Genomic DNA, 21342 nt, shown 5'->3' with positions numbered 1-21342 from the left:
ATCACGTTTCTTGTTACACCAGGCAGATAGTGGCTGGATACAGGTGCACGGCTGCTGGAAACGTACACCGCAAAACGGACACAGGACGGTGGGGCCGGCATTATGCTATGGGGGACATACATTTGGGCTTCCGTGGCAACTGTCGTAGTACTCGAATCCATTGTGACAGCTGTAGACTACGCGTACGTCACTGCAGACCATATGCATCCCTTCACGCTCGATGTCTTCTCCGACGACGATGGTATCTTCCAGTAGGATGTGTGGTGTCACCGCCAGACACCACACTTGCTAGGTGGTAGTTTTAAATCGGCCGCGGTCCATTAGTACATGTCGGACCCGCGTGTCGCCACTGTGTGATCGCAGACCGAGCGCCACCACAAGGCAGGTCTCGAGATACGGACTAGCACTCTCCCAGTTGTACGGACGACGTAGCTAGCTATGCACACTGACGAAGCCTCGCTCAATTGCAGAGCAGATAGTTAGAATAGCCTTCAGCTAAGTCAATGGCTACGACCTAGCAAGGCGCCATTAGCAGTATATTGTCTGAAACTATAGAGTCTCACTTGTATCGTCAATAGCGATGTACCAAGGATGGATTAAAGTTAAGTATTCCAGAAGCTACGTACTTTTCTTTATAGCATTCATTACGTATCCTGTTTCAGACCTCACGCCATCCTGCGTGAGCTTATAGCGTGTATTTCGGTCACCTCAAACCACACTGTGTCGGCACTTCTGTCGACACATCAGGATGACCGTGCTATAGTTGTTTGAGAGACACGAAAGCGAACTCATGTTGATATATCCTCGACCAAAATCGCCTGATCTGGACCGGATGTGATAAAACTGGGTCGCTTTCGGGCACCAGCTCCGCACCCACAAACCACTCGCCCGTAATTTACTCTAACTGCATGACCTACGCGCAAACATCTGGTGCCACATACTCCTGAAACCTGTGGAGGACTTGTCGAATACATGGCACACAGAATACTGTCACAGGTGGAACAAAACGTGACGAGGCATACAGTTGTGGCAAATCACTGTACGTGATGAAGTACAGCAGCGCCGCCTAGAGTACTCTCTCCTCGAAGAAGTCTCCTCTGGCTTAGGTTATTAATATACAGAGAACGATCTCTCGATTTATCGACAAGATACGTCACTAGATGTGTAGCATGTTGTGTACGCACGTGTGTTGTAGAAGTGCCTGTACGGCAACGTACAGGGCACAGCACCCAGCTGCGGTCTCGTCCGACCGCCGTGTGATGCGAGCGAAAATAGAGTACTGCTGAGACCGCCCCTTCAGGTAGAGCGTAACAGAGGAAGGGCAGGAGCGGAGTTGGCAGGATTTGGCGGTATTGGGTAAAGGTGCGCGGTATCCGGCCGGCTGTGAATGGGCGCGGGCGGGCACGTGCGCGCTGCACGTGCACCGCCATTCAGCGCTTCCTCCCCGTTATCTCGCCCTGCCTTGCCTACCGGAAGCAATTCTGCCGCTCTCCACGTATGCTGGCACAGCTCCACCGGGAACCTCTCCATTTCTTTTTTCTCATTTCCCATCGACTCAACTACTGCTTTTCAGATAATGTGAAAAATATTGCATTAGTGTCGCCCTGAATCCTTTTTTCCTTTTTTTTCGTGTGAGTTAACCCAAGTATTGAAAGCCTTAATCGCTCTTTCCGAAGTTGTCCTTACAGAAATCTACGCGTAGGCCATTACACTTGCAACAGTAGGATGGATAGCAAGTAACGATGCCTTACTTATTGTACTCGTACAGTACCAGGATCATTTAACTAGTAAATTTAGTACAGAGGGCTGACACCTCTGGCAGCAACAGTGGCTCTAACGCGGCAGGACATCGAATGGAAATGACCTTGGATGACAGGTGCGGCTACGTCATTTCATACTCGTTCACCTCTGTGCAAGAGCTCAACAGACATAACAGCTGGTGAGTCATAGCGTGACAGTCTCTCAGCAACCTATGACCAGATGCTTTTCAATGAGTAAGTAATCTCGAGAATGTACTGACTGGGCGCCTCTTGAACACCTTCTGTATCGAGGTAGGACAGGATAGCACAACAACATGTGGTCTCGAGTTGGAAGAAGAGTTACGAACTCCTCGAAGATAATGCACAGCCCTCACCCTTAACTCGTCAGAAATGTAACGGCCGCTGGCCAAATTACCGGCGATGTCAAGCAAAGATGATGGTGTTGTATATGCAGTGCAACCCATAATGTAACGCCAAGACCCGTACGACGATGAAGAATGCTACCTGAAAACGTTCATTCCCCTCTGAAGGTCCACATATGGACACGTCCATTGTGATGCTTTCTGATAAGACGACTAGAGGCCACTAGTGTGTCCACCCCTCTCAGATGACCTGTCAAAGGAAACCGCAACAATGGTCGTGGTGCTCCAGACTTCACCGCACTGTTCGTGTGGATACTTGTTTCGCTGTAAAAATTTATTCGCTTAAGGTACGTGACGTTATCCAACGATCCTACGCAGCGGGGCTATTAATGTGCCTGTCTCGCCGAGCGTTAGTCGCATGGGACATCTGTGATTGCACATGGCCTCCTGAACCCATCAACTGCATATTCGCCTTACAGTCGTGGAATCGCGACTGCCGTGAGTAGCGAAGTTGTGAAATGGTAAAACTCAATCCTGTAGCTGCCGAATTCCGGCATATGCTGCTAGACGTTTTCATTCTTACACGAGGGCTAACATAATCTTCTCACAAGCAAACAAAATTAAAATGCTATTCCTGAATGAGAAATCCATGAGTAGTCTATCCTTGTATATGGAATTCAGATGGTGTTGCTCCTAGCTACTTTGTGCAGTTGGGTTGTAATTCTCAGCATATTGACGCCAATGGGACGTTCGTCGCATGCCACCTCCATGCTGTTGTAATGTTAATGGCCAGCTGTGTAAGTTCTGTTTTTACCACCTATGTGTCCATATTCCACAAACTTCTGAGACTGTCAGTAATATCGTTGCCTGTTGTTGTTGTGGTCTTCAGTCCAGAGACCGGTTTGATGCAGCTCTCCACGCTACTCTATCCTGTGCAAGCTTCTTCACCTCCAAGTACCTACTGCTACCTACATCCTTCTGAATCTGCTTAGTGTATTCATCTCTTGGTCTCCCTCTACGATTTTTACCCTCCACGCTGCCCTCCAATGCTAAATTAGTAATCCCTTGATGCCTCAGAACATGTCCTACCAACCGGTCCCTTCTTCTTGTCAAGTTGTGCCACAAACTCCTCTTCTCCCCAATTCTATTCAATACCTCCTCATTAGTTATGTGATCTACCCATCTAATCTTCAGCATTCTTCTGCAGCACCACATTTCGAAAGCTTCTATTCTCTTCTTGTCCAAACTATTTGTCGTCCATGTTTCACTTCCATACATGGCTACAATCCATACAAATACTGTCAGAAACAACTTCCTTACACATAAATCTATACTCGATGTTAACAAATCTCTCTTCTTCAGAAACGCTTTCCTTGCCATTGCCAGTCTACATTTTATATCCTCACTACTTCGACCATCATCAGTTATTTTGCCCCCCAAATAGCAAATTTCGTTTACTACTTTAAGTGTCTCATTTTCTAATCTAATTCCCGCAGCAGCACCCGATTTAATTCGACTACATTACATTATCCTCGTTTTGCTTTTGTTGATGTTCATCTTATACCCTCCTTCCAACACACTGTCCATTATATTCAGTTGCTCTTCCAGGTCCTTTGCTGTCTATGACAGAATTACAATATCATCGGCGAACTTAAAAGTTTTTATTTCTTCTCCATGGATTTTAATTCCTACTCAGAATTTTTCTTTTGTTTCCTTTACTGCTTCTCAATATACAGATTGAATAACATCGGGGATAGGCTACAATCCTGTCTCACTCCCTTCCCAACCACTGCTTCCCTTTCATGCCCCTCGACTCTTTTAACTGCCATCTGGTTTCTGTACAAATTGTAAATAGCGTTTCGCTCCCTGTATTTTACCCCTGCCACATTCAGAATGTGAAAGAGTTAGTTTTATCAAATGGTTCAAATGGCTGTAAGCACTATGGGACTTAACATCTGAGGTCATCAGTCCCGTAGACTTAGAACTACTTAAACCTGACTAACCTAAGGACATCACACACATCCATGCCAGAGTGAGGATTCGAACCTGCGACCGTAGCAGCCGCGTGGTTCCGGACTGAAGCGTCTAGAACCGCTCGACCACAGTGGCTGGCGTTAGTTTTATCACTACGGCCATTGGGCAGCATGTGTATAATCAGAAGGAAGCTAGAAGAAGAAGAAAATGCCCCTAGTAATCTCTTTGAAGGTATGTTCTTTAAAGACGATATCTGTTTATTGTTCATTTGGGTATAGGAAGTAACGGAAATCCGGGACAAGGTAAAATTCCGCTCCGGAGCAGGACTCGAACACGTGATACCGACCTTTCGGGGGTAATGGGCTGCCTATTTCGCCATACCTAAATCCTAACATGCCACTGTTTCCTGTTCACCACGGAGACACTCTCGCGATGCTCTGAGATTCCTCTTTGGGAGAAATTCGTCCGAATGTTTAATATTTTCGTATATACAGGGTGAGTCACCTAACATTACCGCTGGATATATTTCGTAAACCACATCAAATACTGATGAATCGATTCCACAGACCGAACGTGAGGAGAGGGGCTAGTGTAATTGGTTAATGCAAGTCATAAAAAAATTCACGGAAGTATGTTTTTTAACACAAACCTACGTTTTTTAAAATGGAACCCCGTTAGTTTTGTTAGCACATCTGAACATACAACCAAATACGTAATCAGTGCCGTTTGATGCATTGTAAAATTTTAATTACATCCGGAGATATTGTAACCTAAAGTTGACGCTTGAGTACCACTCCTCCGCTGTTCGATCGTGTGTATCGGAGAGCACCGAATTACGTAGGGATCCAAAGGGAACGGTGATGGACCTTAGGTACAGAAGAGACTGGAACAGCACATTACGTCCACATGCTAACACCTTTTTATTGGTCTTTTTCACTGACGCACATGTACATTATCATGAGGGGTGAGGTACACGTACACACGTGGTTTCCGTTTTCAATTACGGAGTGGAATAGAGTGTGTCCCGACATGTCAGGCCAATAGATGTTCAATGTGGTGGCCATCATTTGCTGCACACAATTGCAATCTCTGGCGTAATGAATGTCGTACACGCCGCAGTACATCTGGTGTAATGTCGCCGCATATGCCACAATAAGATGTTTCATATCCTCTGGGGTTGTAGGCACATCACGGTACACATTCTCCTTTAACGTACCCCACAGAAAGAAGTCCAGAGGTGTAAGATCAGGAGAACGGGCTGGCCAATTTATGCGTCCTCCACGTCCTATGAAACGCCCGTCGAACATCCTCTCAAGGGTCAGCCTAGTGTTAATTGCGGAATGTGCAGGTGCACCATCATGCAGATACCACATATGTCGACGCGTTCGCAGTGGGACATTTTCGAGCAACGTTGGCAGATCATTCTGTAGAAACGCGATGTATGTTGCAGCTGTTTGGGCCCCTGCAATGAAGTGTTTGTTACAACACGCAACTGAACTTCGGAGGTTTCAAGCGTCAACTTTAGGTTACAATATCTCCGGATGTAATTAACATTTTACAATGCAACAAACGGCACTGATTACACATTTGTTTATATGTTCCGATGTGCTAACAAAACTAACGTGGTTCCATTTAAAAAACGTAGGTTTGTGTTAAAATACATACTTCCGTGCATTTTTGTATGTTTTGTATTAAACAATTACACTAGCCCCTCTCCTCACGTTCGGTCTGTGGAATCGGTTCGTCAGTATTTGAAGTGGTTTACGAAATATATCCAGCGGTAACATTAGGTGACTCACCCTGTATAATATGTGAGCCACAGAAGTCGACACAAGGTCACTGAATACGTCTGACCATGAAATTCGAGTGAAATTGGTGTTCTGTAAAAGTGAGAATCACCCATTCCTGGAATAACGTACTTCGTTTCATCTGGACTGCACTGGTTCCAGTATGTGTGTCCAGGTACGTGAAAATGTCGCTGAAACAGACCGACTATATTTTTCTTCCCACTCACTTTCATATACATCCATAAAAACACAATGCGTGCAGTACACTCACCTGTCTTCCATGCTACGCAACTACATGTCAGAGACAACACAGACAGATAACAGAAAGAAGAGAGACTCATCTCCTCCTTGTACATAAACTGGCGGCCCCACCTACTCCGAGAGCACAAACCTCGCTTTAGACTCAGACTAACAATAAGAAATGAAACTGTAAGAATACACCCCAAACTTCGCTCTTATTTTATACTATTTGTAAATACACTACTGGCCATTAAAATAGCTACACCACGAAGATGACGTGTTACAGACGCGAAATTAAACCGACAGGAAGAAGATGCTGTGATATGCAAATGATTAGCGTTTCAGAGCATTCACACAAGGTTTGCGCCGGTGGCGACATCTACAACGTGCTGACATGAGGAAAGTTTCCAACCGATTTCTCATACACAAACAGCAGTTGACCGGCGTTGCGTGGTGAAGCGTTGTTGTGATGCCTCGTGTAAAGAGGAGAAAAGCGTACCATCACGTTTCGACTTTGGTAAAGGTCTGATTGTAGCCTACCGCGATTGCGGTTTATCGTATCGCGACGTAGCTGCTCGCGTTGGTTGAGATCCAACGACTGTTAGCAGAATATGGAATCGGTGGGTTCATTAGGGTAATACTTAACGCCGTGCTTGATCCCAAAGGCCTCGTATCACTAACAGTCGAGATGACAGGCATCTTATCCGAATGCGAATGGCTGTAACGGATCGTGCAGCCACGTCTCGATTTCGGAGTCAACAGATTGGGACGTTTGCAAGGCAACAACCATCTGCACCAACAGTTCGACGACGTTTGCAGGAGTACGGACTATCAACTCGGAGACCATGGCAACGGTATCCCTTGACTCTGCAACACAGACAGGAGCGCCTGCGATGGTGTACTCCACGACGAACCTGGGTGCACGAATGGCAAAACGTCATTTTTTCGGATGAATCCAGGTTCTGTTTACAGCATCATGATGGTCGCATCCGTGTTTGGCGACAATGCGGTGAACGCACATTGGAAGCGTGCATTCGTCTTCCCCATACTGGCGTGTCACCCGGCGTGATGGTATGGGGTGCCGTTGGTTACACGTCTCAGTCACCTCTTGTTCGCATTGACGGCACTCTGGACAGTGGACGTTACATTTCAGATGTGTTACGACCCGTTACTCTACCCTTCATTCGATTCCTGTGAAACCCTACATTTCAGCAGGATAATGCATGACCGCATGTTGCAGGTCCTGTACGGGCCTTTCTGGATACAGAAAATGTTCGACTGCTTCCCTGGACAGCACATTCTCCAGATCTTTCACCAATTGAAAACGCCTGGTCAATTGTGGCCGAGCAACTGGCTCGTCACAATACGCCAGTCACTACTCTTGATTAACTGTGGTATCGTGTTGAAGCTGCATGGGCAGCTGTACCTGTACACGCCATCCAAGCTGTGTTTCACTCAATGCCCGGGCGTATTAAGGCCGTTATTACGGCCAGAGGTGGTTTTTCTGGATACTGATTTCTCAGGATCTATGCACCCAAATTGCGTGAAAATGTAATCACATGTCATTTCTAGTATAATATATTTGTCCAATGAATACCCGTTTACCATCTGCATTTCTTCTTGGTATAGCAATTTTAAAGGCCATTAGTGTATATAACATGTTGTGCAGAAGACTTTTAGTATGGAACAGTTAGAACTTTCTGATATGACAGAACAACTTCATCGAGATAAGCTTAAATATTTTGCCTTGATTTTCAGGAGCACCTCTGGAAATGGGTCACCAGATTACAGCTCTAGCACTCAACCAGTACTGACTCCACTTGAAACAGCAAAAGGAAAAACAGAAATGGATGAAGTATTAAGGTCAGTGAAATGTGATTTTCATCACTCGTAATTATAACATTTTGCTCGTTTTAGATAAATGTAAATGATTCTGTTGTGTAAGGGTCTTTGTTTCAGCAGAACAAATGTGTGACTACGAATGCTTTCCCGGCGGAATAATCCGGCTGCACACCCGAGAAGAATATTATCAGAATAAATGTGGATGGTGTGGCACTAAATGGCTTTACTGAGAACAATCAGGGAAGGAAAAAGTTGATCGCATCTGTTGTTGTTGTTGTTGTGGTCTTCAGTCCTGAGACTGGTTTGATGCAGCTCTCCACATACAGGAAAGCTCCATGCCCTCGGGAAAAATTACGGCTGTAGTTTCCCCTTGCTTTCAGTCGTTCGCAGTACGACAACAGCAAGGCCGTTCTGGTTTCTGTTACATGTCCAGATCAGTCAATCATCCAGACTGTTGACCCTGCAACTACTGAAAAGGCTGCTGCCCCTCTTCAGGAACCACACGTTTGTCTGGCCTCTCAACAGATACCCCTGCGTTGTGGTTGCACCTACGGTACGGCTATCTGTATCGTTGAGGCACGCAAGCCTCCCCACCAACGGCAAGGTCCATGGTTCATGGGGGGGGGAAATCGCATCTGGAATGAAGAATTATGAAACAAAAGTAGCCATTTACATCGCAAATGACTCTCGGTAGATAAAGGCACAGTATTCTTGTTTTGCGTCTCAGGTTGCATTTGGCTCTGTTCCTTATCTTCTGATACCTCGCATACTTTTCTTCTTAAATTACTGATACTTTGATACATGTCCAGAAGGTTGTTCAAAAATGGTTGAAATGGCTCTGAGCACTATGGGACTCAACATCTATGGTCATAAGTCCCCTAGAACTTAGAACTACTTAAACCTAACTAACCTAAAGACATCACACAACACCCAGTCATCACGAGGCAGAGAAAATCCCTGACCCCGCCGGAAATCGAACCCGGGAACCCGGGCGCGGGAAGCGAGAACGCTACCGCACGACCACGAGATGCGGACTCCAGGAGACTGTTATTTGGCGTTTCATACACGTTCAAGAATGACGCGACAAAACTTCCCCTAAGGTGCACATCGCAATGTGCAGATGATAGAACACCTCCCCACAAAGACCGGCATCAGTTCGAGTCCCGCTCCAGAACAGAGTATTACAATGTTTATTGTTTCTTGGGCTATTACTAACTATGTTAGCTATGAGTCTGGCAGCATGATCTCCCTTGCGACTTTGGACTGCTCCCCCTGCAGAGCCGGCCAGAGTGGCCGAGCGGTTCTAGGCGCCACAGTCTGGAGCTGCGCGACCGCTACGGTAGCAGGCTCGAATCCTGACTGGCGCATGGATGTGTGTGATGTCCTTAGGTTAGTTAGGCCTAAATAGTTCTAAGTTCTAGGGGACTGATGACCTCAGATTTTAAGTCCCATAGTGCTCAGAGCCATTTGAGCCAACCCCCTGCAGAGGGGTTTGAGATTCTTTTCTCTTCATCATTTGGCAGAAATCGCGTTTTGCCAAGAAACGTGTTAAATGTTTCTTTTGTTGTGGACCCGCTGCCAACTTGTAAGATGTTTTTTTCTTTAAAATTTTCAGAATTATTCACGCTTCTTGGTCGTTGTCCTTAAGGTTCGTTTTTCATAAGTGCTTTAAGATACAGACAGTTAAACCTACCTAGATGGAAGACTACACCTTCGAAACCTGTCGAGCACCGTCAAACACAAAAAAAAAAAGAATGATCGATTTGGAGAGTGTTATTTGTGATTGAATTTAGGAGAGTACAAAGGGGGTTCAAAAAGTTTTGCACAGTCGTCTCTAATTTTCTTTTATTTTTTGAAGGAGGAGAATGACATTTTTGTAATCAGACTGGGAAAATTTAGCTATAAATTGAGGCTACTCAATGTAGCCTCCATCAGCTGTGACGCATCTGGCCCAGCGTTCTTTCCATGATGTAAATGCACTTTGGTAAAATTCTGGGGATTGACTTTTACACCATCGCTTGACACAGGAAATAAGGCCTTTCTCACTATCAAATGTTTTACCGCGCAGGTTGGCCTTCAGACGACCAAAGAGGTAAGAATCAGACGGAACCAAGTCCGGACTGTATGGAGGATGAGAAACAATTTTCCAATCCATTTTCCTGATTTTCTCCTGCGTCATAAGGGCTGTATGGGGTTTGGGATTGTCATGGTGTAGTCTGATGAGCTGACCCTGAAACTGTGGTCTCTGGGTCTTGATGGAACGTCGCAACTTGTCTAGTGACAAACAGTAACGGTCCCGGTTAATTGTGGAGCCAGGTTCCAAAAAGTCAATGAAAATGACACCACACTGATCCCAAAAGAAGGAGGCCTGCTGTTCGTGAAATTCTTTGTTTCTTCTTCGGAGAGGAACCCGGATGACGCCATTCCATGGATTGGGTTTTACTCTCAGATTCGGACAAGAATAACCATATTTCATCCTGGGCAGTGACGCTGTCAAAACACTGTTTCCACTCTTCAGTAATGGTCTTCATGAGACTCCCGCACACATTCTTCCTCATCGTTTTCATTTCTCTTGCCAATAATCTAGGCATCCAACGTGCACAGACTTTTCTGTACCCAAATGTCTCTACCAGTGGTATCACACTACCCAATGGCAAACGAGTCGTTTCAGCAAGCTGTCGTGTCGTCACACATCTGTCATTTTGGATGATTTGATCAATAGTCTCCTTATTCACATCACTCACTGCCGTCGATGGTCTACCGCATCGTGGATTGTCCACCACTGGATACTGCTGCGATCCACCGTGTCCTCCCCATAAACAGGGAGCAACTTCCTGTGAATCGATGTGGCAGAGTCATTGCCGGTCTTGAAGAGGAACTCCATCACCAACCGTAGTCGCAACCTGACGTCTACTTTACGGTCCATTATGGCTCATCTGTAAATAGAAGAAAATACTTTTATACACCAACTTATAGCTAAATGTTCCAAGTATATTCACAATAAAATTCATTCTCCTCCTGCAAAAAATAAAAAAATTAGAGGCGACTGTGCAAAACTTTTTGAACGCCCTTTGTAGTAAAGATCGTTTGACATTTTGTTTGACTATGAATTCACATTTTGTTTAATTGTGAATTAACATTTTAACTTTAATATTTCCAATTGTGATACACCCTTTCACAAATTACATTGCAATGTGCAACTTGCGTTTAAAGAATAAAGTCTGATGTTCATATGTGGTAAGGATAATCACTGTGAGATAAAATGTTTATGAACGGTAATGTATACACATTAGTCACTAATAAAGTCTTTCTTACTGAATTTGACAATAAGTCAGCCGACTTACGTATCCTAAACGGATATGAACCAAACCTATTTGGTGAAATGTACGTCAACGGTTCTATAAAAGGAGAAAAATCTAACACGTGGGAAATAGATATTCAGCCCCAAAAATGTGTAACAAAACGTGCACCCTGCCCCACATAAGAAGAAATGGTTTTGGAACTCTGGCGATAAGATGGTTATTAGATTTTGGCTCATGACAGATATCCAGCATGTTATAAGGCGAGTCACGAAGGGTACAGTATTATAGAAAAACCATCGTCAAACGTGTGTGAGTTGAATAATATTGTCTTTTCCGAGATGTTATTGGGCTGAATATGTAGAAGATAGCACTTTTGAGCCCAAATCACTAGAGAAAACGGGTCATGTTTGAAGCGGCTAAAAACAGCAAGAAGGTCTGGAAGTCCAGTCCAAGTTTCCTACCTTCCTAAAAGACTTTTTGTACGAGGTGTTTCTCCAAATCTTCTCCGGTGTTAGGAAAGATATTTGCAAGTTTCGTTTTTGAGATGTGTAGATTGAGTCGATCCAAATAAATACAGCCTATCGCATGTATTCCGACGCAAAACGTCGGCGTTGAATGCCAATACAGATAACTGCAACCTGTCACAAAATTTTTATTTATTTCCAATAAGTAGTCTTCGAACATTTTCAGACTCACAAACAAATTCTGTTACAGTTCGATAACTAGGAATGAAAGTGGCACTAAACGTATCGTCTGAGTTTCAGACACACTGGATTGGCCGTTGCTGTATGGTCCTTTGTGTGGTCCGTTGAAAATCTTCTGTTCCCAAATAGACTTATACCGACACTTTTAGTCCCTTATAGAAAACCAACGGATATCTATGTGAATATTTACGGGTGGAAAATTGACCTCGCGTCTTTTCTGCAGCATACTGCTTATCCGTCAAAACTTTCCTACTGTTTTCATAGAAATTTGTACAAGTCCAAGGTCATTTTTTACGAATGAAAGAGTTAACACATTGTTCTGCCACACGTCTTCCAAACCATGTTCATTACGAGGATTTGTAGTCCTCCCAGCAGCTTGTGCGGAACCTGCAACAGTGTGCCGGTGAGGTGTTCGCAGCAGCCAACTGCGCGCCTGCAACCTGAGCAAGGCGGCAGGTTACTCGAGATGTCTTCATCCGCTTCCTGCTACGCCGCATTCAAACGAGACCAACCCCCCTTTCCGCCCATCCATTCACAGCCCGTTTCGCTTCCTCCTCCTCCCACAATTTTATATATCAATGAACTGATGTCATATTCTTGGAGGGGAATTTCGTTTGTGGTCCCAGGAGCCGTGGAGGGGGGACGGAGACTTGCTTCCGCTGCTGGGAAGTCCCAGGCGCAGCGCGCTTGTGTGTACGTGTTATTACAGCCAGGCCAACAACCATCTCCTTGCAACGCTTAGGTGCTGCGTCAAGTGAAGACGAGCACAGTTGCGTTCCTTTTATACTGTATTCTAAAACTGCGCATTTTCGTTGTTTAATGCTAACGTCATTTAAGGCAGGCATCGCTACCGTAAGCTCACTCAGATTGGTGTTGAACTACAAACTGCGTCAGTCTCTTTCTCACTACTTTTATGGAAGATATACATAGGTCGTTAATATTGTTTAGAAGATCCATTGCTTTTCACAGCAATATGCTATAAATTGTGTGTTTCGATGCTGTAAATGAAGCTGTAACTTATTTTCTTCACTGGATTCGTTATCAGCTTGCACGGTTGTCGGCAACCGATAACATTTATTTATATTAACTTCCACAAACATGATTGATTACTATTAAACTGCGAATTAAAGTCAAATGACACAGCTGACTAGATGCTCAACAAAATGTGCATAATTAGCTGTTGTTTGTTGAATGACAAAGAAAAGTACAGGTTAAATAATAATACAATTGTTCAATTCAAAGATACACCGACTTATCAGCCTACGACTAAATGAAGAGGCAATAGCAAACAACTGGCTATTCTATAAGACATTGTTACTGAAGGAAGGAAGAAAGATTACTGTTTAACCTCCCGTACAAATCGGGTTCATTAGAGACGGAGCACAAGCTCGGATCAAGGAAGCAACCATCCCGGCATTTGCCTTAAACGATTTAGAGAAATCACGGCAAATGTACATCACGACGCCTGGATATGGATTTGAACCGTCGTCCTCCCGAATGCTAGAACAGTGTGCTAACAAGTGCCCTATCTCACCTGGTACGTGCTAGTAATAAATCTTTTACAGCTCAAATGGTCACAAAGGAAATTAAAAACAAGGAATGAAGCTATCACTGATGTAATTACTTTATAAAGAAAGAGTGTCAGGTACGAGAAAATTAAGTTCAACTTTCTTCATTATTTAGAGGTGGTGTCAGAGGAAATCACGCAGCTATTCAAAAAACCAATGTAAGTATCAATGTTCAACAGATCCTACCCCATGAAAGATAACTGAGCACAAATGAGGCAGCAGTGACGTTATCGGTAAGTGCATACGCATTTTTTCACTTAAACGTCCAATGAGTGATGATTAAATATACACATGTCAGATATTTTGAAAGTCTTGACATCTTTTGAAGCACAATATGAGCACTATATCATTTCTGTATTTTATTTTACTCCTTATTACATAGTTGCCATATACTTGATATGATGCATATCCAGCTCTGCACACACGCTATATTTCTGTTGTTTGCAGTAATTCACTTGATAATGGCCACACATTTGTAATTATTATTGTGGATTTTATATAAAAAATGATTTTACAGTCAAAGGCGACCATGATACCGTTTCAAAACTCTTTTATTTACAAAGTCCTCAAAATTTTCTCTTGGCTATGTCGTATTAAGTTGTGATTCTAAGGTTCACCGCCAGTGTTTCATATTCTTTTTCACCGAACGTAACGTTAAGTTGCAACTCAGGTTTTTTCTTGTGTTGGTATGTGACTTTATCAGTATGAAGAAACATGTACTTCTTGCTGGTTAAGCTCCTCCTCACATCTGTGACAGTGCTCGTCATCTTCATAACTGACAGATTCAGTGACAGATGGATTCAAAGTGATTGACCGGTTTCCTGGCCCACATGTACTCCGGACCTTGTCCACTAGACCTTTATTTGTGGGGCATTTCGAAGTTACGCCTGACCCTAGTTTAAGACTCAGACAGTACTGGTACCTGTGTTTTGGGAGGCTGCAAAACAGGACGTAATACCTAAAAGATAGATCAGGGTATGCGGCGGTGGACTAACACATTCACGAACTGAAGTGCTCGGAGGAAGAAAGTTGGTGAATTAGTAGTAAATTTAAACTAGTAGTAAATTTAGTAAAAACCAGCCTGATCACTCTATCTGTTTTGGTTTCAACTGCACTACCTGCTAGCAACAAATAGTTCTATTTGAAACTCGAGATTGTTTTGATTTACCATATTCATGTTCTAGTCTTTGGATGAAAACAGTGCCATCCCATAGTATCAGTACGTCATTGATGTCAAAATGCTGCATCCAAGGACAGAGATGGCCGCTTGACGAGGATGTTAACAACAGTAGTTACCCATTTATTGGTAACAGTGATGGAGATCCTGAATATGCACCAGGGGATACGTCCAGTGTTGAAGACACCGCAAGTGTCGCTTAGCATTGTGTAGCCACAGGTTTAACTCAAGGCGGTTTTGACAAATAATTTGTTTGAGAATACTTCAATGTTAGAAAGTATATAAATTCAATGTAATATATGTCAAGAAACGCCTGCAGGATTGTTAGTTATTGTTTCCTTTTACGTTGCAACGAAAGAAAATGAAACTGAGAACAACAAGAAAAAACTGTTATAATTTTCAAGATATCAACTCGAAACATGATATGTGCGTTAAATGGTAACACATAATCCACGTCTTGATGAACGTCAAATATCAAGTGAATGTAGACTATATAAATGTTTCATTCCGAGAAAGAGGTAGACAGACAATGCCTAGTATCTTACAGCTAGCAAGAAAATATGATCCAATACATCCAAGACAAAATAAGTGACATGAAACAGTTACCACCTAAACACCAATATTATTTGAAAACTTTCAAGTGAGTAATGAAGAAAATGAATAGTTCCTTCTTTGAGTGTTTTATGAATTCTCCAGCATTACGGTTTCTAATACAGTTTGGAAAGACATTGTGCATGAATTCAGTCACTACAAAAAAAATGACATTTCTGTTTTATGAATATATTAAAGGTATTTTTGTAATTTTTTTTAGTTTAGTTTCTTAGTTTAGTCTCTCTAGCACATTACATTACAATGCAGAGTAGAAAAAGTCACGTAGTTGTTCTCAAAATTTTTCCAAATAATTTTGATGAAGATAGCGCTAATCCACGATATAAGGGTGATTGTTATAACTAGACCGCGGATTTTAGGTAATAACCTATTTTGTTCCTGGGTACCTATTTGCGTAAAAATTTGTACTTATGCGTTTCATGACTATTTACACTTAATAGCGTTAACTCTATGGGACCTAAAAAAGCCTACTTCGACGTTAGTGCCTATTTTTGCCTATTTCGGCTTTAATATCCTAAAAAGTGCCTATTTCATCATATAAGACAGTGGTTCCAAGTTTTTCCACACTATACGACAGACAGAAAAAAATATTTTCTGCCCAGCGCGCAGCAAGGTGGCTAGTTGATATGCGCTCATGCTTCGTATTTGCCTAACACTTCGGTCTTTTTTTATTTTTTTATATCGCTATCCCTGTTAATACCAAATAGTCTTTATAGGTGTTTTATTATTCATATGTAAAAAATAGATCATGGATCTTTAGGTTAAAACCTACTTTTTTCCTAACCTCCAATTTGCATATAAGTTGGTACTTACGCGTTTCATGACTAACTAAACTGAATACCGTTAGTTCTATAGGACCTAAAATTGCGTATTTCGATGTTGACGCCTAATTTTGCCTATTTTGCCATCAAAATCCTAAAAAGTACCTATTTCGTTAATCTGGCATAGAGTTCTTGTGTTTTCAAAGATTAGAAAAAGGAAGTAAACTTAGGGCTTTACGTCTCGTCGAAGGTCGTTAGAGACTGTTTACAAATCCTTTGCTTGCCTTACTACCAACAGCACTCGGCACGGTTGAATTGTCATCCATCCAAGTACGCGCCGAGCGCGACAGTGCTTAACTTCGGTGAGCGAATGGGAACTGTTTAAAGATTTGAGTTACACATTAGAATCGAACGTGGGAGTACTAAATGTTATATTTGAAAATATTTCGTTCGTAGGATTCTGGCCAGCTGTGTGTTTTCGCAAAGAAACGGTTTCATAAGCCTTAAGCTTAGCACGGATTAAAAAATCACAATGTTAATCGTAGACGCCCTCTATAGCTAAATTACTGCCCTTCGCGAATTTCCCGCTGCTGTCTACAGGCAGTCCTATCAAACTGCTCTGTTTCGTGAAAGGTATTATACGTAAATTTTCCTGGCCGAAAAATATTTTGCTAGCAGTGAGATGTTGTCATCTGAAGCACCGGTCGATTCCATTCGCTTGTTCAGAACAGGCGGCCATTAATAATATGTTCATACTGTCAACACTGTGTATTTTAATTTATTTTCTCTACATCGTTTTTATTAGAGCCTACTTTAGGTTTTATATAGCCTAAATGAACTACTGAAGGAGCCTATTTTAGCTGCCTAAAATACACTTTTTTACGACCTAAAAATCCGTGGTCTAGTTATAACTGTATACAATTTCCCGTGAGTTATTAACAATTTTTTATCCGTTTAACAAATTGCATAGCTAAACAAATAGTGTAACAATTAGTGGAAAAAGTTACAAATAAGACGGTTGTGCTCTATTATTTTCGTATTTAACCATACGTATAACAAGCAACAACTCAATACTATGCTCTCGTGGATTAATACATTCTTCCACTCAGCCCTCTATCATAGTCTTTATAATTTAAGCATCATTATGCCGCAAGAATGGTTTAAATAAGTTTCTTTAACTCAAACCAATACAGGTTTTTGATTTATTACAAATCTGACGGCTTTCCTTTCTTTTGTGTGGGTGCTCCACTTTGTAATCGTTAATGGTGTGATACACCAAGATACAGACTGTTTTTCTTTCATAATTTGGTAAACTTAAGAGAGATCTTTTCATTTTGACATTCACAGAAAAATTCATGAAATAATCCTTAAGTTAATGAAGCATGAAATGTGGGAAAAACTTCTTAGGTGGATGTTTCTGTGCGACGAATTCGTCCTCTATTTGTGTTATGCTTTAAAATGTTAACAGATTTTTGCACATTCGTCATGTAACTGCTGTTTCATTTCCTGTAACCTGCTACAGCACACACTATTTTATATCTTATGACTGCATTTGCAAAACGAGGCCTAGTTTCATATGGATAAAAAAAGCAACAGTTTCAAAGATGTGAGGGTAGTAAAGATGTAAAGTCATAGATACTGTATAGAGTGTAGAGACACAGTGAAATATGTCTTCGGTGAAGCAATGAAATTAATTTAAAACTCGAAAATAGAAATAAAATTATGTACAATAAATTATAATATACATTCAACTGAATGGCTAAGATTACACATACATCGTTACATATAAACAATGAAAGATTTGTAAGTGTAACCTATCTGCCCAGATCTGACGTTTGTTACATTGGAGACAGATTAGGTATTTATACGTTCCATAGTTCCTGTACTGGACAGCAGAATTACGTGAGCAAAAATCTGTAAAATACAAGACCAATATAAAATATGTTTTCTCTTTCGTGTGCTGTCACAATGATAAAACTGAGCTTAAAAATTGGATCTAAAGGTGCTTCCTGAATGGTCCAGCCACATTAATGTGACCATGGCCTATGTTCGACATCTACGTGCAATAATCACTGACAGACGGTAAGTGGCAGCATCAGCAGTGGAGGGTACGTGAAGCGTGTGAGGGGACACGGTAAACAGTAGAGTCCTTCTCGGACTTCAATGCGAGATGCCTTTAATAGGTTCCACAACGAAACATTGTTCTCGAAATTTGGTAGAAAATCCGAAGAAATTCTGGTCGTATGTAAAGTACACAAGTGGCAAGACGCAGTCAATACATTCGCTGCGCAGTGCCGATGGTACTGTTACCGACGACTGTGCCGCTAAAGCGGAGTTATTGAACACAGTTTTCCGAAATTCCTTCACCAGGGAAGGCGAATGGAATATTCCAGAATTTGAAACACGAACAGCTGCTAGTACGAGTTTCTTAGAAGTAGATACCTTAGGGGTTGCGGAGCAACTCAAATCGCTTGATACGGGCAAGTCTTCAGGTCCAGATTGTATACCGATCAGGTTCCTTTCAGAGTACGCTGATACAATAGCTCCCTACTTAGCAATCATATACAACCGCTCGCTCACCGATAGATCTGTACCTACAGACTGGAAAATTGCGCAGGTCGCACCAGTGTTTAAGAAGGGTAGTAGGAGTAATCCATCGAACTACAGACCTATATCATTGACGTCGGTTTGCAGTAGGGTTTTGGAGCATATACTGTATTCAAACATTATGAATCACCTCGAAGGGAACGATCTACTGATACGAAATCAGCATGGTTTCAGAAAACATCGTTCTTGTGCAACGCAGCTAGCTCTTTATTCGCACGAAGTAATGGCCGCTATCGACAGGGGATCTCAAGTTGATTCCGTATTTCTAGATTTCCGGAAAGCTTTTGACACCGTTCCTCACAAGCGACTTCTAATCAAGCTGCAGGCCTATGGGGTATCGTCTCAGTTGTGCGACTGGATTCGTGATTTCCCGTCAGGAAGGTCGCAGTTCGTAGTAGTAGACGGCAAATCATCGAGTAAAACTGAAGTGATATCAGGTGTTCCCCAAGGAAGCGTCCTGGGACCTCTGCTGTTCCTGATCTATATAAATGACCTGGGTGATAATCTGAGCAGTTCTTTTAGGTTGTTCGCAGATGATGCTGTAATTTACCGTCTAGTAAGGTCATTCGAAGACCACTATCAGTTGCAAAGCGATTTAGAAAAGATTGCTGTATGGTGTGGCAGGTGGCAGTTGACGCTAAATAACGAAAAGTGTGAGGTGATCCACACGAGTTCCAAAAGAAATCCGTTGGAATTCGATTACTCGATAAATAGTACAATTCTCAAGGCTGTCAATTCAACTAAGTACCTGGGTGTTAAAATTACAAACAACTTCAGTTGGAAAGACCAGACAGATAATATTGTGGGGAAGGCGAGCCAAAGGTTGCGTTTCATTGGCAGGACACTTAGAAGATGCAAGAATTCCACTAAAGAGACAGCTTACACTACACTCGTTCGTGCTCTGTTAGAATATTGCTGCGCGGTGTGGGATCCTTACCAGGTGGGATTGGCGGAGGACATCGAAAGGGTGCAAAAAAGGGCAGCCCGTTTTGTATTATCAGGAAATAGGGGAGAGAGTGTGGCAGATATGATACGCGAGTTGGGATGGAAGTCATTAAAGCAAAGACGTTTTTCGTCGCGGCGAGATCTATTTACGAAATTTCAGTCACCAACTTTCTCTTCCGAATGCGAAAATATTTTGTTGAGCCCATCCTACAAAGGTAGGAATGATCATCAAAATAAAATAAGAGAAATCAGAGCTCGAACAGAAAGGTTTAGGTGTTCGTTTTTCCCTCACGCTGTTCGGGAGTGGAATGGTAGAGAGATAGTATGATTGTGGTTCGATGAATCCTCTGCCAAGCACATAAATGTGAATTGCAGAGTAATCATGTAGATGTAGATGTAGATATGGAAACGAAGCGATTTCAAAAGGGCATGATCATTGGCTTTCGGCCCAAGGGTGGAAGCGTTTCCAAAACGGCTAAGTTTATGAATTGTTCGCATGCCGCTATGGTTAATATATACTGTGAATGACAAAATGACGCTATCCGAAACCGGCCCCGGGACAACTGCGGTGCCACGGGCCATAGATGGCAGGGCTGAAAGAAGGCTACGGAGATGTGTATGGGCGAACAGACGTCCAAATGTTGAGCAGCTGACCGCCAGATGAACGAAGGGGCTACCAACAGTGTCTGCTTAAGGACCGTTCAGCGAAAGTTGCTGAGTATGAGCCTTCGCAGCAGGCGTCTGGTTTGTGCACCCATGCTGACCGAGCCTCATCGCGGACGAAGGCTGCAATTTGCGCGACTATACGGCAACTGGACGTCGGCTGCGTGGTGACAAGTAGCCTTTTCATATGAATCTGATTTTCTGTTCCATCGAGCAGACAGCCGCTGGCATGTAGGGAGTGAAATGTCTGAAAGCTGCGGTATCGGCTGCCATTCGCTCGGTCGCTCTTTAAAATACGCGCGCAGCCAGTCACGCAGCATGAGTGAGCTACCACGAACGATTACACCGCTGCCTATGACGTGCAAAAGAAACGCCTTGCCGCAGTGGATGCACCGGGTCCCGTCGGATCACCGAAGTTAAGCGCTGTCGGGCGTGGCCGGCACTTGGATGGGTGACCATCTGGGCCGCCATGCGCTGTTGGCGTTTTTCGGGATGCACTCAGCCTCGTTATGCCAATTGAGAAGCTACTCGACCGAATAGTAGCGGCTCCGGTCAGGGAACCATCGTAACGATCGGGAGAGCGGTGTGCTGACCACACACCCCTCCTATCTGCATCCTCAGATGAGGACGACACGGCGGTCGGATGGTCCCGATGGGCCACTTGTGGCCTGAAGACGGAGTGCTATGATATGCAAGCATCCTATTCCCCTACCTTCAGCGGCGGATCTACTTAAGTTGAAACATCGATTCACAGAGCCCTGTTTGTGTGTTTGCCATTTTATGATATTTACAGACTTTTATAGCAGTCAGGGCTAGTCATCTACGGAATAGTCATTGCATTAAACACTGACTGAATTACCGAGCGAGGTGGCGCTGTGGCTAGCACACTGGACTCGCATCCGGGACGACGACGGTTCAATCCCGTCTCCGGCCATACTGATTTAGGTTTTCCGTGATTTCCCTAAATCCCTCCAGGCAAATGCCGGGATGGTTCCTTTGAAAGGGCACGGCCGACTTCCTTCACCATCCTTCCCTAATCCA

At 43.2% G+C, this 21342-nt stretch overlaps 1 protein-coding gene across 2 annotated transcripts in view; it reads left to right on the top strand.

The window, feature by feature from the left end:
• The window catches only part of LOC124555739 (neurogenic locus protein delta), a 1375052-nt gene that overhangs the window by 682737 nt on the left and 670973 nt on the right, over window positions 1-21342 (top strand). For both annotated transcript variants that reach the window (XM_047129762.1, XM_047129763.1), the window contains exon 3: window positions 7882-7986. The gene's annotated coding sequence lies outside the window, so the exon portion shown is untranslated. The remainder of the gene's footprint in view (window positions 1-7881; window positions 7987-21342) is intronic.

This window comes from Schistocerca americana, chromosome X (assembly GCF_021461395.2).
Source record: "Schistocerca americana isolate TAMUIC-IGC-003095 chromosome X, iqSchAmer2.1, whole genome shotgun sequence".
NCBI lineage: Eukaryota > Metazoa > Arthropoda > Insecta > Orthoptera > Acrididae > Schistocerca > Schistocerca americana.
The sequence above is the reverse complement of the archived record's forward strand: the minus strand, read 5'-3'. Positions and strand labels throughout refer to the sequence as shown.